Source organism: Tenrec ecaudatus, chromosome 5 (assembly GCF_050624435.1).
Source record: "Tenrec ecaudatus isolate mTenEca1 chromosome 5, mTenEca1.hap1, whole genome shotgun sequence".
Classification (NCBI taxonomy): domain Eukaryota; kingdom Metazoa; phylum Chordata; class Mammalia; order Afrosoricida; family Tenrecidae; genus Tenrec; species Tenrec ecaudatus.
In genome coordinates, this window is record NC_134534.1 from 51,641,723 (window position 1) to 51,661,398 (window position 19,676).

Sequence of the window (19,676 nt, forward strand, 5' to 3'; positions counted from 1 at the left end):
CTTTGGACGTCTATAAATACCCTTTGAAACTTAGTTCTTTCCTCTACTTCCTTTTACTTTCCTCTTGTCCCACTATCATGCTCAGCCTTCATTTGGGTTTCAGTAATTTCTCTCGGTTACCTTGCCCTTGCTGAATCCCCACCAGGCCTCTCACATCCTCCTTGCTACTGATTTTGGATCACTTACACCTCCCCTGTCCCTGGGTTTTTCAGCACCACTTCCTTGCCCTCTCCTCCCCCTATCCTGTGTCCCCACAGAATGTGGTGAAGAAAGCTGATGGTGCCTGGCTATCAAAAGATATAGCATCTGTAGCCTTAAAGGCTTGAAGATAAACAAGCGGCCATCTAGTTGAGAAGCATCAAAACCCACATGGAAGAAGCACACCAGCTTGGCTGACCATGAGGTGTAGAAGGGACCAGATATTAGACATCAAAGAACTAAAAATCACATCAGTGGGTGCCCACCTCCCTGATATGATCAATGAAGACAAACGTGTGCATAAGTAAATGTGGTGAAGAAAGCATCTGGGGTCTTAAAGGCTTGAAGATACACAAGCGGTCATCTAGCTGAGAAGCATCAAAGCTCACATGGAAGAAGCACACCGCCTGTGTGACCACAAGCTGTTGAAGGGATCAGGTATCAAGCTTCAAAGAACAAAAAATCATATCATTGAAAATGTGGGTGAGTGCAGAGTGGCGACTCAAAGCCATTGGTAGCCAACCGGACACCCCTTACTGAAGGGTTGTGGGGAGGAGATGAATCAGTCAGGGTGCAGGGAAGCAACGATAAAACATATAACTTTCCTGTAGTTCTTAAATGTTTCTCCCCCCCCAGCCCCCCACTATCATGATCCCAATTCCACCTTACAAATCTGGCTAGACCAGAGGATGTACATTAGTACAGAGAGCAACTGAAAAGACAGGGAATCCAGGACAGATGACTCCTTCAGGACCAGTGGTGAGTGGCGATGCCTGGAGGGTGGAGGCAAGGAGGTGTAGAAAGGGGAAACTGATTAGAAGCATCTACGTATAGCCTCCTCCCTGGGGGAGGGACAGCAGAGAAGAAGGCGGGGGGAGACATCGGACAGTGTAATATATGACAAAATAATAATAATTTATGAATGATGAAGGGTTCATGAGGGAGGGCGGAGGGGGGAAATGAGCAGCAGATATTAAGGGCTCAAGTAGAAGGCAAATGTTTTGAGAATGATGATGGCAACAAATGTAAATATGTTATTGACACAAAGGATGTATGTATGGATTGTGATAAGAATCGTATGAGCCCAAATAAAATGATTTTTTTTAAGTGAGCTTTGAAGGTAAACAGGAGTTGAAATGACTCCATTACATATCTCATTGACAGAAAATGGTTAGCTGTCCTAGAAATAATAAATCAAGGAAACAATAATTGTGGGAGTTAAGGAAGAAAAACAAAAATGATAGTAATCCTAAGTGGTAGCAGAAAGCTATTCATGGGAACAATTTTTACTTATGCAAAATGAGCACATTTGTAAGTCAGGTAAGCGGGAATGATTCAAGATGAATATTCAAGATGGCAACATTTCAATGTAAGGTCCCAAAGGAGAAGCAAGGGGAAATCCTGACCTTAGTAAGCAGAAAAGAGGCAAGTAGCTCCTACCAGCATTATATGAACATAGAAAACTGTAGTGTTGTGGAAATACCTTGTATATCTTGGAAGGCAGTGAGGTTTTGTTGTTGTTGTTTTGTTTGTTTGCTTGTCTTCTTGCATCCTAGAGACAAGGCCACAGGCAGAACAAGTCCTAATTTTCAAAGACTGACCTGTGAGAATTTCGACATGACTTTCAGACTAAGCTGAGGGCAGTACTTGTGCATCCACGTGCATGTAGACCTAAGAGCTCCAGTCCTCTCCTGTAGAGAAGGTCTACCATCTGAGTCACCGGAGACTCGTGGAAAGTCCCATGTACCACTTTGTTCATCAGTAGAAGTTGAGTCTAGATAACAAGTAGCAAACTTTAATCTTCAATTAATTATTATTTATTCACAAGAGACCTGCAATATTTTCCCATAATACCATATCATTTTAGTGATAAACAACAAAACAATAATGAATACGTAGACACTCATGAATGAGAAATGAAGATTTTCCATTCTAATCCAGAACCCTTTTTCACTAAAAAAAATATGACATAGCTGAGGAAGACATTTCAGGGAGCAGTCTAGTACCACATTAAGATTTTTATCATAATTCCACGACACGTTGTATCTTTTCTTTCTCAGGTTTAAATGGGTTTTGTAATAGAAAGTCAAGTTTCCCAAAGTGGTTAGCAATAAAAGGTAATTTACTCAATAGCTATTTTCAAAGGGAATTTTCACAAAGTTACAAGTGAATTATTTTAAGTTCCTCTCTGTTCCTTCCTACTGGACACGTATAGTGTGACACTTGAAATAACAATGCAATATATTTGCAGGTTATTTTTTTCAGTTTCACCTTGATGCTGTTCTTCGGAGGAATCAGTGATGAGAATTACACAGAATAACATTAAGGTTCCCATCATTCTCTGCAATCATTTAAAAGTTCATTCCACTATACAATTATCTCTTTTCTTCAAATTACACCCCAAGTCATGATTATGAGTCAAATATTTATTGAGCATATATTATTTGCCAAGCATTGTGCCACATTAGTCAATTATATAGATGTAATAAGGAAAAATAGTAATTCCAAGATTTTGGAATTTATACATTTATTTTCATACTTATTAGCCATTTATTATATGTTCTCTTTGCTCTGGGTTAAATTCATACAATAATTCCCCCTACAATTTAAATCCGTCCTTCGCACAAATAGCAGTGATATTCTGGGAGAATTTTTTAAATTTATTATTAATTGAGAGTTAATACATCATTCCATAGTTAAATCACATCAAGCAGGATTGTACAATTACCACCACAATCAGATTCCAAACATTCTTTTTCTCCCTGGACTCCTTCACAGCATCTTTGTTTTACCTCACCCCGCCCCACCCCAGCACTGTACTCCCTGCCCCACAAACCCCTTGTTTTACTTGTTGCTCCTATAGGTTCATCAGCCCTGAGTTATACATACCGAAAACAGGACAGCATATAACACAACTTCAAGAATGTGATCTCCAATGGCATAATACATCTGAGGTACCCTAATATAAACCAACAAACAAAAACAAAACAAAAATACAGAAAACGTAGAAAACCAAATCAGGTCCAGCGTGCATCAATTGACAAACTTTTAACTGTTCACATCAGATTTATGCCTTTGACCTTCTCTATGCCCTCTGTTTGGTGACCCCTCACCCTTCAACCCTCAATTGTGCACAGAGGGAGTTCACTGGAGGATTGATTGTTTCCTATGTAGTTCCCGCAAATGAATCTTCGGTTCTTGGAGCAAGTTTTTTTTTAATCTTTTTTTAGGGCTTAAAATTTATCTGTGGCTTCTGATTAAAGCCCAATTCTTTGTTTCCTTTTTGTATTTATCCTTCACTACATCTTGGCTTGTGTTTCACCATTTAAAGCAATCAGCCAATGAACACCCTTTCAGTTACAAACTGTATTCCTACTGGTCACAGGCAGGGTTTGTCCCTATTGTGTGTAGGATCTCCAGGAGTCAGGGTGTCCTCCAGAGTGGCCATCAGTCATAACGCCCAGAGATAAAATGGCCTAGAACAGTCCTCTTGTCTTCTTCTTTTTCTTCTTATCCACACACTCTCACTTGCTCGCTCTCCAGTTAGATCTGTAGTACAGTATTTATAACAGTCGACTGGACTTGTTTCCAAAGTTTTCTATTGGACTAATAGCTCTTTATGAATACGGACAATATCTTATGTGCAGGGTCTCGTGTACAAAGCATTCAATAAGCTAACTAAATGGATAAATAAATACTACTAGTACTATATCTATCTTAGGTATAGTAGGTTGCTCTTTCTAGAAATTCTCTGGTCGGTCCAGATTGTTCGTAAAGTACGAGGAATGATCTGGTCTAGGTGGCTAATGTTCTCATCCACTAATCAAAAGGTTGGCAGCTCAGATTCATCCAGAAGCACCTCAGAGGAAAGATCTGCTGATTTACTTAAAAACAACAAAAACAAACAAAAATGTTGATTTTAAAACTCCATGGAGCATAGTTATACTCTGAAACATATAGGCTTGCCATTAAGTCAGAAGCAACTGCTATTAGTCTTTCCTGGGATGAAATATTTAACTTTGAAGAACAAAAAAATCATATCATTGTGTGCTCACCTTCATGATACGATCACTGAAGACAAATGGGTGCATAAGCAAACGTGGTGAAGAAAGCTGATGGTGCCCGGCTATCAAAAGATATAGCATCTGGGGTCTTAAAGGCTTGAAGGTAAACAAGTGGCCATCTAGCTCAGAAGCAACAAAGCCCACATGGAAGCAGCACACCATCCTGTGCGATCACGAGGTGTCAAAGGGATCAAATATCAGGCATCATCAGAACAAAAAAACTTACCATAGTGAATGAGGTGGGGAGTGCAGAGTGGAGACCCAAAGCCCATTTGTAGGCCAATGGAGATCCCCTTACAGAAGTGTTTTGGGGAGGAGATGAGCCAGTCAGGGCGTGATATAGCAACACTGAAAAATCCAACTTTCCTCTAGTTCCTAAATTCTTCCTCCCCACTACAATCATGATCCCAATTCTACGTTGCAAATCTGGCTAGACCAGAGGATGTACACTGGTACAGATAGGAACTAGAAACACAGGGAATCCAGGGTAGATGATCCCTTCAGGACCAGTGGTAAGAGTAGCTATACTGGGAGGGTAGGGGGAGGGTGGGTTGGAAAGGGGGGACCAGCTACAAGGATCTACATGTGACCTCTTCCCTGGGGGACAGACAACATAAAAGTGGGTGAAGGGAGATGTCAGACAGGGCAAGATATGATAAAATAATAATTTATAAATTATTAAGGGTTCATCAGGGAGGAGGGAGTGGGGAGGAAGGGGAAAAAATGAGGACCTGATGCCAGGGGCTTAAGTGGAGAGCAAATGTTTTGAGAATGATGAGGGCAATGAATGTACAAATGTGCTTTACACAATTGATGTATGTATAGACTGTGATAAGAGTTGTATGAGGCCCTAATAAAATGATTCAAAAAAGAGAAATATTTAACTTTGAACACAGACTAATTTCTCCCTTAATTTGTTTGCTCCACTTCATGGGAGCTGGAGTAACTGTAAACTAAACCTGCTGACATGGGGTCAGTTCGCAACACTGTGGGTTAGGGTACAACTATGCACTCATTCTCTGAGGCTGTAATCTTTATAGAAGCTGATGGTACATCTGTCTCTCATGGAGTAGCTAGTGCACTTGAACTTCCAACCGTTTAGTTAGCAGGCAAGCACTTAGCCATTTAGTCAAAAGTGTGCGTGGAATTAAAAAATAAGATGTTTTCCCCACTGACATTTTGAAGCACCATTCTATATTTATTAAGGAACTATGACGGTCATTTTCTGACCATGTAGAATTCCATGTATTTTAAAACACGTGTAGATGGCTTCCCTATCTCTTGAACACGGATAAGTGCCATTCTTACAGGACTCCTGTGAGGGTTGACTACGATGACGCACAGAAGAGGGCTCAGCATTAAAACTTGAGCAAGGAAAACACAAGTCAATGGAAGACATAACTATGTAATCGTCCTAACTACTGGAGCTATGCCATGGAACCAGACGGAACTATTTGGTTCTAGCTTACTCCTCTGATTCATTCATACATTATGAGTTTGTGAACTCCTATTTTTCTTCAATCTCAAGATTCTTTCATGCAGGTACTCTCAGTCTCTAGAATACTTTCACAAAGGGCCACTGACAAGTTCAGTAAAAACCACTATGCTACAAAAAAGGTCCAAATCCAGTTCAGAACTCTTGCTTTAAAAAAAAATTGCCTTAGAAGTAGATTCTTAGGCACCACACTGAGAAAATGTATCCAAGACACTTATCTAGGATGGAGGTCATGGGACTGGATGTAGACACCACCTTACTGTCCTTTGCTGAGCCAACATTTTATGTAGGACACTCAGAAGTCTTTAGATTTCTTATTAAAGGAATTAATCTGTTTTAAAAATAGAATGTGACCTGTTATTTGTATAAGTCTAATTTCTTAATGCATTTTTGTTTTACCTATTTTCCTACCTCTACACAGACCCTGCAATGCAGTTTTACAAATGATCATACCTCATCACCACTTTAACATGCCCCCGTACACATCAAAAAACCTCACATATCTTGTCTTCAAGGAAAGATTTAGATTTACCTTTTTTCAGTTATTTTAGAATATCCCTATATTGAATTTGATAGTATATTTGATTCCAAAAATTGGGGATTTCTTCCAAACCATTTTATTAGGAGCTAATTAAGATATCATAACATTCCATTATAAATTCATATCAAGCAGTATTATACAATTGCTACCACAGTAATGTTCAAAACCTTTTCTTCCTTCTTGAACTCCTCAAAGTCATCTTTTCCCTCTCTCCCCACCTCTCCTACCATGTGCCCTAGGAACCCTTACTGTCATCTCGACAGGTTCACCAATCCTAGCTTCCACATACTGAAAAAGAGAAAAAAGCACATAATAAAGATTCAAGAAGGCTATGCGCAATAACAAAATATATGAGATAAACCCCAATATGAAAAAAAAGAAAAACACGGAAAATATTGAAAACCAAATCAATCCAAAAGTATATCATGGGAAATCGATTGACAAGGATTTTAACCATTAGGGTAAGGTTTATCATTTTAATCTGATAGTCATCTACCCAATACTCTATTTGGCAACCAGTTTATTTTCATCCTTCAATTATAATTAGAGGGAAATCTGCAGAGATTTATTTCCTGTGTAGATCTCGCAAATGCACTTCGGACATCCACTGTTTACCGTAGCCTTCTGCACACCAGAGTCTCACAATGTGAACTCTGCTACTCTTCCTGCCTTTGGCTTTGGATTATGTAATTTACAATCCTTGGGTCATGGATGTTCATTTGCTTCTTCCATGTGGACTTAGTTGCTATCTCACTTAGATGGATGCTTGTTTGGAAATAAAGCTTTAAGACCCCAGACACTATTCTATCTGATACCTGGGTATCATCTAATTTCTTCACCACACTTTGCTATAGCACCCAACTCTTCTGCCTTTCTTCCATGGGGGTAAATATTGAGCAGGACCATGCCAAAAGAACTAATTGTTCTTAGATCTGAGCTATGATTAAGTGCGAGCCCCCAATTCACTCTGGATCTATGTTTTTTATCAGCCTCTGGCTCCCTTTAGAGACCCCCTTGTTAATTTATGGTAGAGAATCTTATTGGTCATTTCCCTGGCACATAAGCATCTTCTGTTAATAGTGTCATTGTGTAGTCCATGGTTCTAATTTTTAAATCACTGTTTAAAGTGGGAGATTGAACCAATGTAGGTGACTGCATATCAATCCCTAAAACTATTCACTTGTGCAGAATAAATCCTTATGTAATTGGACACTATTTATACAAACAATGGAAGTTGGTTGTCAAGCAAAATTTACAGTAACACTCACTGAAAATGTCAATCACAGGTCTGCAATACTGACACATATTTTAACACAGCAAGTAGGGTACTGAGGTACTGTCAGTGTTGATCCACCCGTGGACAGTTCAATATGCTCAGTAAGGCTGTCTTCTGCGTCTTTACGTACCATGTAAGTTCGGTCTGACGTCCTCAGGTTACAGGTGCGTTTGAGGGGTAGTTCCCACATGGAATCTCTTTAGTGCGGCCTCTGGAGTGTGTTGGCCCCTGAAGACTCGGGATTCAAAGCCTTCGTGTTGTATGGCACTCAGCCTGGGTTCAAAAGGTTTTTATATAAAAATGAAAGAAGGCCAATGGGCGGTTCAAGCATCTTATTACATGAATCCAATTCCTGTCTCCATATAATGTCCCTTAAGAACTGTTCACATTTATAGGAAAACAATCAAAGTAATAAATAAGAGGTTAGAAACTTAATACACACTAATTGAATAACTCAGAAATGGCTTAGTGAGGCTCAAAATTCTAAAATTATATCATATTCAGTAGCTCTACACAGAGAAGCATACTTCAAAGCCACCAAGAATATTGTCAATGCGTGTTTTTCCTACAGTAATTCAGTGTGCAAGTATATGTCCATGGTTCATTGATTTGGTTGTGGACTTTGCTTCGCAAGATTTGGTTCATTCATTAAAACTGATCAATAATTGGGTGGTAGCAAGTAAATATATTTCAGCTCAGAAGAGCATACAAGATCAAAAAGTTGTCAAAATCAGTTGCTTCTATTGAGAACCAGTGTACTTTCTCATCTTCTTGCAGAAAATTAACTTATGTAACTTGAATTCTTAATTGAAAGATATAAAAACATTCTTTCAACTTCAGTGAATGGGTCTTATTCAGCATAGAAGCTCAACCAGTGCATATTAATTTGAATATGTTTTACATATTTGCTTTTGAGTGAAAATAACTAAACAAAGTGAACCAACTTTGCTTATACTAAATTCTCCACCACTTGTGTCTCAGTTTGTTGTACTGTGGTGGCTTGTGTGTTGCTGTGATGTTAGAAGCTCCTTCAGTGACATTTGTACTTATTACAAAGAAAAGTGACCCAACAGACTGCTCACGTCATAGAGCAATATCATTGATATGACATGAAAGTAAAGTTTGAAGATCATTCAACAACAGCACTATGTCGACAGGGAGCTGTCAGAAGTTTCGGCCAGGTTCAGAAGAGGACAGTCAACAAGGGAGAGCATGGCCAATGTCAGGTGGATCATGGCCCAAGGCAGAGAACAGCAAAAGGATGTTTGCTCGCCTTTTACTGACTTTGCCAAGGCATTCCACTGTGCAGCTCATCAGAAAGTATGGGCAGCCCAGAGAAGAATCTCCATTCCAGACCCTTCTTTGTGCTCACGCAGAACTTGCACCTGGATCAAGAGGCGAGTGTGCAAGCAGCACAGGGAATCCCGCGTGGTTTGAACTCAGGAAAGGTCTGTGATAGGGTTGTGTCCTCTCACTGGACTTCTTTAACCGCATGCTGAACAAATTACCAGAGAAGTTTCATTATATGAAGGAGAATGTAGCCTCTGAGCTGGATGAAGGCTTATTAACAACCTGTGATATGCAGATGACAAAACTTGCTGAAAGTGAGGAGGTCTTCGAATATTTACTGAGGAAGATCAAGGATTTCAGCCTTCCGTATGGAGTACAACTCAATGAATGGAAGACCACAATCCTCACAAAAGGATGTCATAATAAATTAAGAAAGATTGAAGTTGTCAAAGACTTTTTTCTTGCTGGGATCTCCAATCAATACTCAAGGAATGCACTCTGTACCTGATCTGTTTTCAACATTTTCTGTTTTGCTTTGCTCATATTGGGGTTGATCTCAGATGTGTTTTGTCATTGGCAGTCACCCTCTTGAATTGTGTGATCTGGTGTTTGGTATACAAAACCCAGGATTGATCAACCTATAGGGATAGCAAGTAGAACACGGGTTTCTGAGAAAGGGTATACAGCAGTGGTGAGGGGCAGTACTGGGGAGATGGTATCAAGGAATTCAGGAATAAAAGAATGTTTGGAAACTGATTGTGGTAGCAATTGTACAATATTGCTTTATGTGATTGAACTGTGGAATGAAATATGCATATTAACTCCCATTTTTTAAAAATGTCATAATGAAGTAAATATTAAAAGATTAATTGCATTGGGTAAATCTGCTGCATGACTTCTTTAGAGTGCAATGATACCTCAATTGTCTAAATCAATTCATTCCAAATTCAAGAACTGAACATATTTTGCCCATAAGAAATAATGGAAAACCAAACAATTGGTTCTGAGGCTCCCAAATTGCACTTTCTAAATTCATTTGTCCAGAACTTTACATTACTTTGGAGGCTTTTAGCTTTCTTTGATATCAGTGTCACAGAAATACCATCTGTTGTTTCTGTTTTATCCAAATAGTCACTTTTCAACGACTTTGATGGTCTTGGTTCTTGATTTCATGGTTAACCGTTTCACACCTTTCACTACATGAGCCACTTTGATCTTTTTTTCAAAAATGTTGATAGTATCAACTTAGCCATTTGTTCAGCCACCAAATTAGACAAGGAGCGAGCTGATTTCAATTTTGCAATGATTTCTGTCTTTAAATCTAAAATGGGTCTCTCCATTTTTCCTCTTCACTTTACCACTAGACTAGTATCACTAACTTTCTTTGGAGCCTTGGTTATAATGTTTTACTCAAATAATGCGGGGAAAAGAAAAGGCACAGTGAAGATTGTTTGAACTCATTGAAACAAGTGCTGTATTGTCTGAGCGGGTGGTTAGGCTGACATGCCACCCCTTTGTCCTCTCGGCAAGACCCAACGTTAGACCCACTCTCGACCTACAGGTTTTTTTCTAGTTGGATTTTTGGTTCAACTATTGAGCAATTAGGAACTTTGCTCTTTTGAAAAATGCCTGGCCCAAACCAAGATCTTTTCAATTGCCTCATATGCATGTGAATGCTGGACACTGACCAGGGAAGACTGAAGGAGAACCAATCGATTTGAATGTGGTGCTGGAGAAGAATCTGGAAAGTATTATGAACTTCAAAGAGGACAAATTTGTCTCGGAAGAAGTAGGGTCAAGAAGGCTCCATAGCAGCGTGGATGAAGAGACTTAATCTGACATCCTTAGGACATGTTGTCAGGAGAGACAGATCTATGGAGAAAGACTTCCTGGTTAGTAAAGTCGAGGGGTTAACCCACAAGGGAGGCTGTCAACAAGGCAGATTGGCACCGTGGCTGCAACAATGGGCTTAAGCATAGGAACAGCTAATTGCGAGGACGGTGTGGGACTGGACCATCTTTCCTTCGGTTGTACACGGGGTGATTATGGGCCGGAACCAACTCAGTGGCACCTAACAACAACCACCTGCTAAATTCTAAAGACGGGAGTAGAGACAAGTTCTTGGAAAAGCTCACTTCTACAAATACTCTTTGCCTTCTTCTGGACACCAGAGATGAAACCAAGAGGTTGGTTGCAAGTTATTTTTTCTTCCTGACCAAAAGCGATGAAGAGACTTTCTGACGCCCATTGCATTCCAGAAAGTCCTACATTTCCCAGAAGCTATTTAGGCAATAGATGCCTCTGTATCCACAATAAACAACACAGAAAATCTCGAGATTAAATCAGGAGAGAATTTAGTGGGGCCAAATTGGACATTCATGACTCCCCAAAACACAACAGCAACCTGCACGTTGCTATTTCTCCACATTTAAAGTCCAACATTCTCTATATCGCCCCACACATCTGAGGCTTACACCACGTGGTCTACGGTTTGCCAAAACTCTGAACCTTATAGGATGGATTTGAAGTTGAGCAATGTAAAACAGAGAATGCTTGTCTGGGGAAGCATTGGAGAATTGCTTCCACTCTGGGGGGTTGATTGTTTTTGACAAGTGATATGGAAAGGCATTTGATTCCTGCAGACTTCAGAAACAGATTTTCTGATGTCCAGTCCCCTTACCCACGCTCACAAGCACACACATCTCCCCTGAATCACTTCTTCTCTTATGTCTTTAAATCTAATTGAATCCAATCTATGAAGCTTTCCTGAAAGGCCATCTTTTGTTGTTGTTGTTGGTATTGTTGTTTTCTTGACATCATGCCCCAGTTATTTTGTACCTTCTCACCCTATTAAAACTAAAACTCACAAGTCATACTCTTTTTTGTTTCATCTCATTGTAGAATTGAATGGAAAACTGACTGATTCTGTAAAGCTTTACCCAGTTGACAATAAAAAATTTTTTTTAACAATCATCTATAGCCTTCAAAGAGTACATTATTTTCCTCGGGCTACAAGGTTAAATATCAGATATTTGCCTACTGCCTACTTGTGGATCCATATCAATATACGCATCTAGATCCTTTAACGGTGATATTTGTGTGTGTTTCATCATATTCAGACACAGAAAGATAATCATTCTGGCTGCCTACAGGTGTAATAGTTTGGGGGACTAAACTGATTTCAAACCAGTTACTTTAAGTTCATAATACTCACCAATGTGCCTTAAAACATAAAAAATGAGACATTCCATATGCTGCGACATAGAAATTTTATACCTGTATTGAGTTGTGTGCTTGAAATAACACCATGCTAAGTGACAGGTGCTTAGTTCAGAGTTGTGTGTCTCCCATCCAGAAAGAACAAGATACCAAATATTGAACTTGCTTCAAGAAATATAGACATACATCACAAGAAAGGTATATCATTCTCACTTATGTTATATATTAATATTACAATGGTGTCTGGGAAAAGTTGCAAACATGTCAATAAATATTCAACAATCTAAATATATAGCCAATCTTTGGTACTATCTGGCATTTATAAAGGGGTCCAATGAAACTCTCACTTACCACTGATAATACAGATAACAGAATACCAACGAACCACTGCACACACACTGTGTACAGCGTGAAAATTTGAAAAGTACAAGCATACCGGAAACCACTCAATCCAAGACAAATAAAATGTCTGATGCGCAGAGGATCTTGAAGGATCTCTATCACTCATTCATCTACAACCAACCACATGATCCCCAAGCATAGTCTACCGTCCATCGAGAAGTAATCATGGCAACAATGTGTTTGGTGCTCATTAGGGGTGAAGGGAAAGGATTAGGAAATATAAGAACTGGGTGACTCTATTCCATTGCTTCTGCTTCTGTCTTTAGCAGTTCTTGATTGATCGTTCTTGTCAGGTGGGGTCACAGCACACAGTAGAAACGGTAGCTTATTGTTCAGTCTTTCCTCTGAGGAAATATTTTATGGGAGAAATTCTGTCTTCTGACTTCCTTCAATCATTCCTACATTGGTCCATACTTCCTTCTAAACCCCTAAGTCATTTTCCGTCAGTTTTCCTTCAATGATTTTCTAGTCTCTGCTGCCTAGAAAGTATATTATTATTACTCCACTCCCTGTTCTAACGTCTTAGTTATACTTCTTAAAATTCACTCAAATGCTTTATTAGCATGTTACAGAAAGAGTGATGTGCCTGGTATAATTGATTCTGCAGGGATTTTTCTACTTCCTTCGTGTAAAAGATGACTGCTTAAACAGAAATACTCCTCCAGTGACTCCAGGCAGAAAAACTGTGCTTCTTTATCTTCTGAGGATTATCAAGAGAATATCTTACTTCCTATACAAATCCTTGAAAGAGTTGTGAGCTCTGTCATCTTGTTAAGTATAAATTCTTTGTTCCATGAAAACATTTTCCTGTAGTGGGTGATAATTAATAGCTTCCTTACACAATGTGTTGCCAGCTTTTGCATATTTCCCTGGAGTTATGCACAGCTTCATAAAAACCTAGACCATATGTGAAACTGATTTGAACACACTGACAAACTTAGTTGGTCTTACTCTGATTCATCCACATGTCACTGTTTGCGTCAAAGTTCATAAATTTGTTTTGGAAAAGATGATTCATATACAAGTCTCAACTGATCTAAAAATAATGAAGTTGTATATAATATAGTAGACAGCTAAAGGGCAGATGATTTGGGATATAAACATTTCCTTTTCATGATAATAAACTACTACAAAAGGATTTTCTCATTTCAACCTAATATATTTCAATGTTTCATTAACATGTAAATTAAGATAGGGCCACTATGAAAATTCAATTAAAAGTACAAATATTTCTGAGAGCCCAAATATGGTATGTACTCAGTTTTAAACTGTAGAGAATATTTGCCCATCTTTAACCTTGAAGCTCCAAAATAGCTTTGCATAGGAAGGATTTTAATGAGAAGCTGGTCAAAGTGACTAATATGTATTGCAAATATTGTACTATACGACAGGCACATACAGCACATCAGATCATGGTTTAAGCAGATAAGATTTTTCGTCTCAGGATCAGCTATCATTCATGTGTTCATTATGATTTAGATCCCATCTGTTCGATTCTACAAAACTTCAATTCCCACAACAGTCGGAGCACAGTCTACCTTCCATGTAACAGTAATCATGGCAACGATGTGTTTTGCGCTCATTAGTGGTGATGAGAAAGGTTTAGTAAATATAAGAACCAGGTGACTATTAAATTGATTCTTAATAATTGAGATAACCATTAAAAACAGACAAAATCATTTAGAGGTGAAGAATACATAATCAGAGAAAGGCACAGAACATTCAAATGCTGAATCGATTGAGAAAAATCTAAAACAAAAAATTATAAGTTCATGAAAGTAAAATCATAAGGTTAAAAAAGAGGAGGTTTCAGAATAGGTGTAAAGGTATGTGATGATTTGGGGCAGATGTTTAAATGTTACTGGAGCAGATGCGATGCTTTCTGCTCTTTCTCAATCAGTAAGCGGCACTGCTCTGAGAAAATGCATACGCACGTTTGGTTAAAAAAATCAGCACTACTATTGACTCAATTCTGACTCACACAGGGCAGTACAGAATTGCCCCTGTGGGTTTCCAAGTAACTCTTTATGGAGTAGAAAGTATCTTCTTTTTTTTTTTTTTTAAGCATCTTCTATCTCTTGCAGAGCAGTTGGTGGTTTGAACTGCTGACCTTCCAGCTTAGCAGCCCAAGATGTAACCATGATGTCACCAGGTTGCCATGTGGCAAAAGAGAGCCTAATTTTTATGAATTAAATTTTTAAAAGCTGAAACATTTCAAAGCCAAATATTTCTGGTGGTTGTAGCTGGTGTTCATTTATTGTGGTTTTATTTTTTTTGTTTTTTTTTCTCCAAAATTGACTAAACCACATCAAATTTCATTGAGATGAAATGAACTGATAAAAAGCTGTTTCTAAATATTTGAAGTGGTTTTGTTTTGTTGTTGTTGTTGTTGTTGTTGCTTTTCTTTAATGAAGGCAAATCTGTCTCATAGTGTGTTCATGTACATAAACAGTACTTAATGTCATATATCCATCTGCTTCAGCAATCTGTTAAAATAGACAATTATTTCTAGGGAAAAAGGTTCATAATCTTCCAGAATATTGTTTCCATTATTCTTTCCCACAATCAACTGTTTTGCCAAAAAGCTATCCTTCACCAATGACCTAATGCCCTGTCTGAGCAGAATTTCTTGGTGATATTCCCAGAAGCTTATAATATTTCTTCTCTGTTCCTAGAAAGCCTTTTATCAGCTCTTGATAACATCTTCTGTCCTGTGTGCATCCAGCTACATCAGTGCAGACCACAGTGCATCTAAAATTTCACCAAGTGAGTTAGAAGTTCTTCCCCAACAGAATATTCACTCTGGGAAAAAAGGAAAAGAAAGAAGCCAAAGGGTAAAACACCTCTCAATCATGGCCTTTGAGTACCCTGGGAACATGATGTCCCAAAGCACCAGCATCGGTCTGATGGAGAGACCTCTCTACAATCAAAAGATTTAGTTGCTCTGAGTAACTTGCTAGTGGAGAAGCTGTAAGAGAGTCACTTCATGTCTCAAAGTCGCACTTTCCTCATCTCTAGTTACATTACCTGTAATTGAAAAGACCCTTATCAAATGAAAAGATATATTAGTTTGGAAGGTGAGACAATCATATTCCTTTGCTTTCTATATACATCAGAATATACACAGCTATACATTACTTTTACACGTTGTAGTTTACAGCCCTATGTAGGACAAAGTGAATTAAACATTAACATGACGACCTTACCTATTAAACCAGAAGACATCTAATTTAGCTCAACTCTATCACATTTTTTATAAGTCTGAAAATTGGAAAATTTAAATGGTTTTATACAAATTATTTTATTCAGGTTTAAGATTGGATTTTTAAGGGAATATTAGGATACTATACTAAAGTCAGATTATTTTATTCTTGCTAAAGAACACTTCATTGTTCACCCTGAGCAACGAAGCATATTTATTGAGACGATGTGTAGGAAGTTGCTTGGGCAAGATTTTCAAAAAGGTTGTGTTAAAATTCCATTATCTTTTCATCTAATTTTTCAATGAACTTTTGGAATCCCCAATTGTAACAAATACAGTGCCTGCTCTGACAGAACTATTCAAGAGAAATAATAATCTCGAATACATTTTCAAAAGAATAAATAATCATGTGTTTTTGTTGACTGTATCCAAGTTGAGTCCGCATCATAGTGACTCATAGTATGGAGTAGAACTAGCCTACAGGTGCTTTATTAACCAAATGTGACTGGAAATCCCGGTGGTCCTGCCATCTGTCTAATTGGCATATACCCCAAAGAAATAAAGAACAAAATGCCAACAAAAGCATGCACACCCAGGCTGATATGAGTGTGATCTGCAATAGCAAACAGCTGGAAACCACCGAAAAGCCAATCTGGGAAGGAACAGATAAACTTTGGGACAAAGCATACTGTGGAATATTACATATCTCTAAAAGCAATATTGAAACTGTCAAGCCTCATGACATGAACAAATCTGGAAGACATTATACTTAGCAAAGTTAGTCAATATCATAAAGACAAATACTATATAATCCCACTATTACATTAAAATTTTAATTAAAGTTGATATTTTTTTATTATTAAGCCCTGTGCCCCTACCCCTGACCAACATTAAAAAAAAATCTCAACACGTTTTTATACAATACAAAAGGAAATAGATGCTATGAGCTCAGGGAAGGCGCTGCCTGCTTTTTCCTTGTTATAGGTTGCTGTATGATCTCAAATAAATTCTTTTTGAAATTAATAAAAGAATGCCAATTAACCAGGAAAGTTTGACTGCACTGATCAGCGACTAAGATCACACCCAAGCTTCGAGTTGCCCTTGGACAGCATGAGAATGGTGCCGCAGCAAAGCACAGCTCAGTGACAATGGCGCCTGAGAAACATACATCACATCGAGATGACGAGGGAACTTTCAAGAAAATTAAACATATAGGTATGTTTTTCCATTGAAAGTACCACTGTCTAAAGGTCCTTATCTGTCCATCAATTGCTATTTTCTAACAAACCTTTCATTTCTTTCTATATTTATACTTAATGCTAATCTTCTCAAATCCTAAAATATCAATAGATCTTTTATTCTCACAACCCAGATAGCAGAGTAGCGCAGCAGAAGCATGCTGGACCCATATTTTCTTTTCACAATTCTATACAAATGTTAAAGATGCTGTAATGTGAAGCTTTTTAAATGTGTATTTGGGAAATATATTTGTTCCTCATGTAAAGAACATTTCAAAATATGTTTTCCACAAGTATGCATTATACTTCAAAAACAGAGTTTTCATGCGCATAAACAGTGAATCTTTAAAAGGATATATATTTGCCAGATAGCTTTCAATTGTTATATACAAGCCACCGCAAGTTGCCAAGAGGATATAAATTAGGCGCATTACGATAGGAGCAAGGATGTACTCAGAAACACGATCGATGCCTCAGCTGTTGAGAGTGAGCGTGTCAACAGCATTAAGAGATGCTCTCGGATAGCTAGTGCACAACAAAGCACCAAGGTGCACATTCAGGAAGAGAAGCTTTCCAGAAAGACATTCTAAATCCTCTCCTAGACTTTTGATGTTTTCAGAAGCAGCATTGCCTTTTGATCTTTACCAAAAAAATTTTTAATTGAGCCCCTAAACCCAACAAACAGTCTCTACTCATTTATAAAACACCAAAGGAAATTGATTATATGAGCTCAGGAAAGGTACTGTCTGCTTTTGCCTAACTATAGCTTCTAGTATGTTCTCATATAAACTCTTTTTGAACAAAGAAATCTTAGGTTGGGCCATTTACATCTGTTACTTAAAGGATTCAAATGTGTCATGCTCTTTGCTAAGCTGAAATGCAAAAAGCATTCATTTCTTAATTCACTGATGGAAAACTCAGGAAATGTTAAAAATCAAAGGAAATTGTAAAATCCTAATCCCAAATAAGTAGCAGAATTCTGATTAAACATGCTTGATTGCTGGTGTGTGTGTGTGTATGTGTGTGTGTGTGAAAAGTGTTTTCTTTCTCTGCTCCTCCTTGTGCTACAGACAGCTGCCTCTCCCGTACTTGTGCGTCCCAGCCGCCTCCCGGAGACACGACGGTGAAGGTCGGAGTGAACGGTTTCAGCCGCATTGGGCGCCTGGTGACCAGGGCTGCTTTCAATTCTGGCAGACTGGAGATTGTTGCCATCAGTGACCCCTTCATTGTTCTGAACTACATGGTCTACATGTTCCAGTATGACTCCATCAATGGCAAGTTCAATGGCACCGTCAAGGCTGAGGATGGGAAACTAATCGTCAATGGGATGGCCATCTCCATCTTCCATGAGGGAGGTCCCGCTAACATCAAGTGGGGCAAGGCCGGGCCGAGTATATCGTGGAGTCCACCAGTGTCTTCACCACCATGGAGAAAGCCGGGGCTCACTTGAAGGGTGGTGCCAAAAGTGTGGTCATCTCTGCCCCTTCTGCCGATGCCCCCATGTTTGTGATGGGCGTGAACTACGAGACGAGATGTGTGACAAATCCCTCAAGATTGTCATCAATGCCTCCTGTACCGCCAACTGCTAGCCCCCCTGGCCAAGGTCATCCATGGCAATTCTGACATCGTGGAAGGACTCATGACCACAGTCCACACCATCACTGCCACCCAGAAGACCGTGGACGGCCCCTCTGGGAAACTCTGGTATAATGGCCGTGGGGCTGCCCACAACATCATCCCTGCATCTACTGGCGCTGCCAAGGCTGTGGGCAGGGTTATCCCAGAGCTGAATGGGAAACTGACTGGCATGGCCTTCCGTGTCCCCACCCCCAATGTATCCATCGTGGATCTCACCTGCGGTCTGCAGAAAGCTGCCAAGTATGATGACATCAAGAAGGTGGTGAAGCAGGCAGCCAATGGTCCCCTAACAGGCATCCTGGGCTACACTGAGGACCAGGTGGTCTCCTATGACTTCAACAGTGACACCCACTCTTCCACCTTTGATGCTGGGGCTGGCACTGCCCTCAACGACCACTTTGTCAAGCTCATTTCCTGGTATGACACTGAATTTGGCTACAGCAACAGGGTGGTGGACCTCATGGCCCACATGGCCTCCAAGGAGTAAGAGCCCCCCTGAACCAACAGCCCCAGCAACAGCACTAGAGGAAGAGAGGCTCTCAGTTGCTGGGGAGTTTTTGCCCCCAATTCAGTCCCCCAACATACTGAGAATATAACATCCAGACCCTCTGAAGGAAGGGGAGGGCTTAAAGAGCCCGACCTTGTCATGTACCATCAAAAAGTACACTACCCAGAAAAAAAAGTGTTTTCTTCACTCTCTAGATAGTTGTGGAGAAAGTTTAGTTATATCCAGAGAAAATCCTAATGCTGCGAAGTGATCACAGAAAGCCTAGCTTTTTGGCTTCTCACAATAAGCCACTGTGTACATGAACTCTATGGGAACGGATCCTCGAGCTTAGTACTTAGGTGGAAAGAAGACTTAAGCATAGCCAACCACTTCACTAACTTGAAATACACCACCACAACCAAGACCAATAGAACACTTAGGATTTGTAGCATTTGAGTAGCCCATAGTTATGAGTTAAAGATGTGTATGAGATTTGTAATAAACCAAAATAATTTATATTAATCACACATATAAGGGTAAAAAAAAAGCATTGCTACCAGGGCTCTGGTTTGTGCAGGGACAGTTTATGCACACAGAATGTATTTTGAACTGTCCCTGCAAGCTGC

At 39.3% G+C, this 19,676-nt stretch overlaps 1 pseudogene; it reads left to right on the plus strand.

Moving 5' to 3' along the window:
* The first annotated feature begins 18,150 nt into the window (after window positions 1–18,150).
* On the plus strand, window positions 18,151–19,050 carry LOC142448719 (glyceraldehyde-3-phosphate dehydrogenase-like; annotated as a pseudogene).
* Window positions 19,051–19,676: the final 626 nt, after the last annotated feature.